This window comes from Heterocephalus glaber, unplaced genomic scaffold (genome assembly GCF_053883595.1).
Source record: "Heterocephalus glaber isolate CG9 unplaced genomic scaffold, H.glaber_assembly_v1.0 deba00001555, whole genome shotgun sequence".
In the NCBI taxonomy this organism is placed as follows: domain Eukaryota; kingdom Metazoa; phylum Chordata; class Mammalia; order Rodentia; family Bathyergidae; genus Heterocephalus; species Heterocephalus glaber.
The window spans coordinates 1,217,949-1,224,443 of record NW_028258346.1 but is presented as its reverse complement, the minus strand read 5'-3'; the positions used below and the strand labels follow the sequence as shown (position 1 = coordinate 1,224,443).

Below are 6,495 nucleotides of genomic sequence, written 5' to 3'. Positions count from 1 at the left end.
TCCTTTGAACACCCGTGTCCCTTAGCACCCCTTGGAATTTTTGAGAGCTGCTTTTCCAAGTAAACCAGGTCTAAATTCAAGCGTTATCGGTCTCATTCAGGCAGCCTAGGTGCCTTTCGCCTGGAATATACTGTTGATTTTCTTCTGTCTCGAGTTCTTTCAGGTAAAGGAAATGGGTTTTGGCATAAGCTTCGAAGGAGTCATTTCGCATAAATGGACCAAGGACCTTTGTTACCCCCTTTTAAAGCTTCCCTTCCTCCCTTGTGTTACAGTGCCCGCCTCTCTTCCCCTGCATTCTTTCAGCAAGCTCTCTGTTGAATGCTTGCTATGTTGTAGGTACTATGCTGGGCTCTGAGAACCGAGTGGTAACCTAGTCAGAAGAGCCTTTGCTCTTATAGACCTCTTACACTGGGCGGAGGGATAGATGTGAATCAAACACATAGATGTAAAATTGCAGCGGAAGTATGTGCTACTGTATTGCTTTTTCTGTGCAACATATCGCCACTAAACTTAGTGGTTTACCAAACTGCTTTCTCTAGCTCAGTATTCTGTGAGCGGGCTGGGTATTTCTACTGCTTTGGTTCTGTTCGGTCAGGCTCTTTCCTACTTTATTATTAAGTTTATTGGTACGTTTTAGGTATGCAATATGATGACATTCATCATTGGGAATTTGTACCTTTAAACGACGCATCTTGGTTCTTATTTTTTTCTCCATTCCCCTGCCCTCCCCTCAAACCCTCCTCCCCTCCCTATTTACAAAGGCTTTGTTTCCGTTTTTTCCTTTTCTCATATTTATTGCTTTCCTTTCTTTCTTTTCCCCTTCCCCTCCCACTTCCCCTTCCCCTTTGCCCCTTTTCTTCCTATTTCACATTATCTGTTAAACATTTTGATCCTTACTTATACTTTCGGTTTCTCACACCAGAGAAACTATTCGGTATTTACACATGTGTGTCCTATTTCTTTCACTTAAGAGGATGGCCTCAATGTACATTTAGCTATAAATGTCTGTAGTTTCTCGTTCTTTATAGCTGAGTAGTACTCCATTTTATAAAAACAAACAAACAACCCATCTTCTTTATCCAGTCTCCAGTTGATGGGCAGTTGGGCTGTTTGCGAGTTTTAGCTATCACAAACTGTGCCACTATGAACATGGTTGCACATATATTGCTGTGCTATTATTGTAGATAGGTAAGTTAATTAGCTATCTTATAGGCACTTAGACAGGGCCATCCCTTCAGGAGCCAACATGGAGGACAGTGAAGGCACATTCACTGAAGGCCAGGGTTGTAAAAGGGGAGAAATTAGCACACCTATGTAGAATGAATAGCAGTGATTGATATTCTAAACAGGTATCAATCACCTGGGTGGGGGGCCAGGTCTTAACCCAGCCTCTCCAGGAAATATCCTTGACTCACTCTTACTGAAAATCCTTGTATGCTTGCTACATGACTTGCTCCCCTATTTGATCCCCATTTAATCAGTATTACCTGGGTGACTATTTATAATCTTATTGGTTGGTCATGGTTTTGTCCCACTTCACCCCCACCTTGTAAATTTCCATTGGGTCTTATAGTTTTGTCCCACTTTATACCTGCCTCACCACATGGCTTTGCTGTATAAAAAGTCTGAAAAGTGGGGTGGGTGGGCAACCCACTTTCCAGTCCCCTTTCAGTCTCTCTTAGACAGAAGCTTTCTTTCTCTCAATAAATTTTTCCTACTCTTTACCTCTGTTGTTCCTAAAATTTATTCTTCGACTTTAGAGAACATGAATTCGTGTTTTGGATTTGGGAGTTACGTCTCTTCCCCTATTGCAGTATGATGCTTTTAATTCTTTTGGGAAGATACCCAGCAGGGGAATAGCTGGGTCAAATGGGACCTCTAATCCTAGTTTTTTGAGGTATCTCCATAGTGATTTCCACAGTGGTTGCACCAGTCTACACTCCCACAAACAGTGGAGCAGGGTTCCTCTTTCCCCACAGCCCCGCCAGCATTTGTTATTGGTTGATTTCATGATAGCAGCCATTCTTTCTGGGGTGAAGTGGAATCTCAGTGTTGTTTTCATTTGCATCTCTCGAATGACCAGTGATGTTGAACATTTTTTCATATGTTTATTTGCTATTTCTACTTTTTTGTTTGAGAAATGTCTGTTCATTTCAGATGCCCATTTTTGGAGTGGATCTTTAAATTTGGGAGGTCTGATTTTTTAAAGTTCTTTATATATTCTAGGTAGTAGTCCTTTGTCTGAGGAACAGCTGGTAAAATTTTTTTCCCAGATTGTGGGTTGTTTCTTCACTTCATTGGTGGTTTCTCTTGCTGTGCAGAAGCTTTTTAATAAGATGAGGTCCCAGTTGTTGATTCTTTGTCCTCCCTATTTTAATCAGCTGGTGGCCGGTAGCTGCATGACTGGATGGTGCTACAGTTTGGATATGGTTTGAGTGTGTCACCCAAGGGTTCATGAGTTGTAGGCTTGGTCCTCAGTGTGGAGATGGGAAGTCATGGGCCTTTCAGGGGTGCTGTTAGGGGGAGGAGCTTGTGTCCCTGGAGGAACTGCCCTTGGCCAGGATTAAGGTATTTGTGGTGGGATCCTGGTTAGGTCTCCCCAGAGAGTTGTTACAAAGGCCTCTGTCTGGCCCTACCCAAATGTGGTCTTTTCCTCCCACACATGCTGCTTCCTGTGAGCCATGAACCATGAAGTCTTCATCAGAGCTGATCCTGTACTAGCGCCAGGCCCTTGAATCAGCAGAAGTGTGAACTGAATAAACCTTTATTTTTTATTGGCCTGCCTCATGCATTTCATTTTAGTCATGGAAACAGATTGATACATATGGCCACTCTTACGTATCTTGAGGTAGGCCACCTGAGCACAGGGGCAACACATTTCTCATTCTCCAGAACAACCAGATTCCTTATGTGGTTTCACAGTTCTGAGGCAGCAAGACAGGACAAGTCCCACTGCGCAAATGCCTTTCAAGTTCCTGCCAGCATCATGTTCACCAATATCCTATTGGTTGCTACAAGTCTCAGAGTTAGTGAGTGGGTGCTTCAGTTGTTAAGAGCAGGGGTGGCTGGTAAAGGGAGGAGAAGTGGCTACTTTTACATTCTAACTCAGGTACTAAGGGAAACTACAAGGCATCAAGAGAGAACATACTTAAAACAGAGGTTTGGTTTGAACCAGTTGAGGAAGGACTTCATTGAGAAAGTGAATTTTGGTCTGAGGTCTAAAGAATGGGAAGGAGTTAAGTAGGTGACCAGGGGGTGAAAATCGGTCTAGGAAGAGGGATAACATAGGCAAATGGCCTCCTTCCTTCTCAACCCTATTTTTGTCTCCTCACAAATTTCATATTTAAAAAATGGCACTACCTTCTGGCCGATTGTTCACATCAAAAATCCAGGAGTTGTCCTTTCTTTTCTGTAGCCACACTGGCAGTTCCATCTTCAAAATATATCCTGAATCACTCCTTCATTTCTTGTACATCCCTATAATCCAAGTTACTACCATCATTCATCCTGCTGCAGTGCCCACTTCCCTGACTGGTCCCCCCCATGCCCACTGTTATACACTGCAGTGGATAATCAAACACAGATCACCTGAACCCTCCAAAGCTCCTAGTGCACTTAAAATAAATTTTTAATTCTTATTCTGGCTATGAAGGCTCTAGCTCATTCCTGTCTACCCATTTACCTTCTCTTGCTGCCCCACTGTGCTAAGCCACACTGGCTTTCTGCTCCTAGTTCTTACCAAGCTTTTCAGAGTCAGTACTGTGTTTGTCATTCTCTCTGCCTACATTGCTGCTTCCTTGGGTCTTAATAAGTCTTTACTATATCGTAGTGTGCTTTAAAGACACAGCGAGCCTTTCTCTGATCATCAAATTACTATTATATTACTCAATTTTTCTTGAAGCATATACTGCTCTCTGAAATTAAGTCATTTGTTTATATGTTCTTTCTGTCTCCCATAACTAGAGTATATGAGGTCCTTTTCTATCGTATTCTTATATTCCTACTACTACCACAGTGCTGGAACTCAATAATTATTTGCATTTATCAATGAATAAATGAGCAAGTGAATGTTTGAAAACTCCATGAAAGAGGGAGCCTCTTGTGTGTGAAGAAATGGAAGGAAGCTGATGAGGCTGGAGTGGAGGGGCTGGCTGTGTGTTGGGATGGTAGGTAGCAGCCAGGTCATGTAGGGTATTTAGGCCATTCAAGGAGCTTAGAATTGGTTCTTGTATGAGTTAGGATTCCAGAGAAACAGAACCAAGCGTGAGTGAGAGAGAGAGAGAGAGAGAGAGAGAGAGAGAGAGAGAGAGAGTTAGTTCTAAGCAGTTGGTTCAACCAATTATGGACACTGAAAAATCTCAAGGTCTGCTGTCCATAAACTGGAGACTCCACAGAGCCAGTGTGTAGTCTCAGTCCCAGTGAAAGCACCTGAGAACCAAGAAAGCTGATTGTGTGAATTTCAGTTTGAAATCTGGCGGGCTCTAAACCCCCAAAAGACCATATTTCAGTCCTACTCAGAAAGCTGGAAAAGATTGATGTCCCAGATCAAGTGGTCAGAAGGGACAATTCCCTCTTACACAGCCTTTTTGTTCTATACAGATTCTCAGTTGATTGGATGAGGACTGCTCACTTGAGGGAGAGCAATGTGCTTTACTCAGCCTACAGATTCAAACGTTAATCTCATCCAGAAACATTCCTCGCAGTTATACTCAGAATGTGTGACTGCACACCTGTGGGCCAACCAAGCTGATACATAAAATTAACCATCACTGTCCTTATCTTAGTATCTGTGAAGGTACGGATATGCTAGCAAGAGCCAGGACTATGTTATGCATAATGTAACATAAAGCTTTTAACAAATGCCTCAGGTATACCACAGTAATTGTTGAACAACTATGCATTGAATTGCACTCCTCAGTCTCCACCTGTGCTCTAGGAAACTTTCTCCTGAAATATGAGCTTTTTGACCGTATTCTCTTGTCAACAGACATTTCAAAAACATATATCAGCATAATTTCTCTTGAGTATTTTTACTACTCAGAGATAGTTTCTTTTCTTTTTTTGTACCAGGGATCAAACTCAGGACCTTGTGCTTGTGCCAGTGAGCTAAATCTCCGGCAGACACTTTCTTTTTTATAAGTTCTACTTTCTCTTAAAACATATCATCTTATTGAAAAGGAGCTGGGGACCTGGAGGTCACATGATGACATAGTAGGAGAACTGGAATTAAATTCCTTGTCTTCTTTAATGCTTTATTTCCACAGTACCAAGACCCCCGTCCCAAGAGTATTATTTTTCAAAGTTCTTAACAAATGTTAACATTTGAAAGTTACTCTTTATTTTGAAGAGGGAGGTCATGTGTCATAGGATTGGTCCATCATTGGATGCAGCCTTCCAAAATCTCTGGGAATTATTGTTCCAGGTAACAAGCATTATAGTATGATTTTTCTTACAGTACTCCATGATACTTGTATATTATGAAAACAACATAATATTATCTTGTATAACATTTAACAAATTCTAACTTATTTAGTATGGTTTAAGCAGAGTCCACTGGAAGAAAAGAGTTGTATTAGCTTCGTTCATTCATATATTCATGAGAACTTTGTCATGTACCAGGTGCTGGATTTATCGTTTCCAAACTCACGTGCTCTGAGTAAGGCAGAATGAGACATCATGCACACAACTGAATGCACTTTTAGGGTCATTTTCCAGTCTTATTTCTTTAGAACTTTACATGTCATAATACAGTTTAAATTAGCTTGGTTTTTATTTAAATAATATTATTTTGCTAATCTGAACTTTTTTCCTCTCCTTCACTGATCCTATTTTAGAAATGAACACATGAGGGCTGGGAATGTAGCTTAGTGGGAGAGCACTTACCTAGCATGCACAAGGCCCTAAGTTTTAATCCCCAGTGTCTCTTTCCTGTCACACACACACGAAATGAATATGATGTTAAGTGACCAACTATGGTGTATTGTGTTTATTTGTTAACAGTGAGTTAGTTCATGCCTAACAATTTATCAACTTCAAATGCAACTGTTCCATGTTAAGCAGATCAAGTAAATTGTTTTAATGTTAATATATAGAAATAAAACTTTTTGGGCTGGGATTTAGCTCAGTGGTTCTGCCACCTACCTCACAAATGCAAGGTCCAGAGTTCAATCCCTGGTACCAAAAAAAAAAAAAAGGAGTAAAACTTTTCTTGAATAAAAGATTTAATTTTTTTGCTGGGGGGGGGGGTCGCCGTTGGTTTTGTTCACTTTTTTGCTTTTAAAGATTCAGTATATGAGGGGATGTAGTGCCTCCCTCTAGTGGTGAATTTAGTACATAAATTTACTTGGCCAGGTATTAGAAAGAAGTGAGACAATATGAAACTACCAAGATACCTCTTTTATGATGATTGCTTTTAGTAAAACTCACCTGTAATTGGTTTTCTTCTTAGTATAGCAGAGAGGGAGGGTGATTAAGTAATTATTTACTTGGGCTTCG

The 6,495-nt window shown here is 40.9% G+C and overlaps 1 protein-coding gene across 6 annotated transcripts in view; it reads left to right on the top strand.

Moving 5' to 3' along the window:
* The window catches only part of Rbm12b (RNA binding motif protein 12B), a 476,951-nt gene that overhangs the window by 39,527 nt on the left and 430,929 nt on the right, over window positions 1–6,495 (top strand). The window lies entirely within an intron of this gene.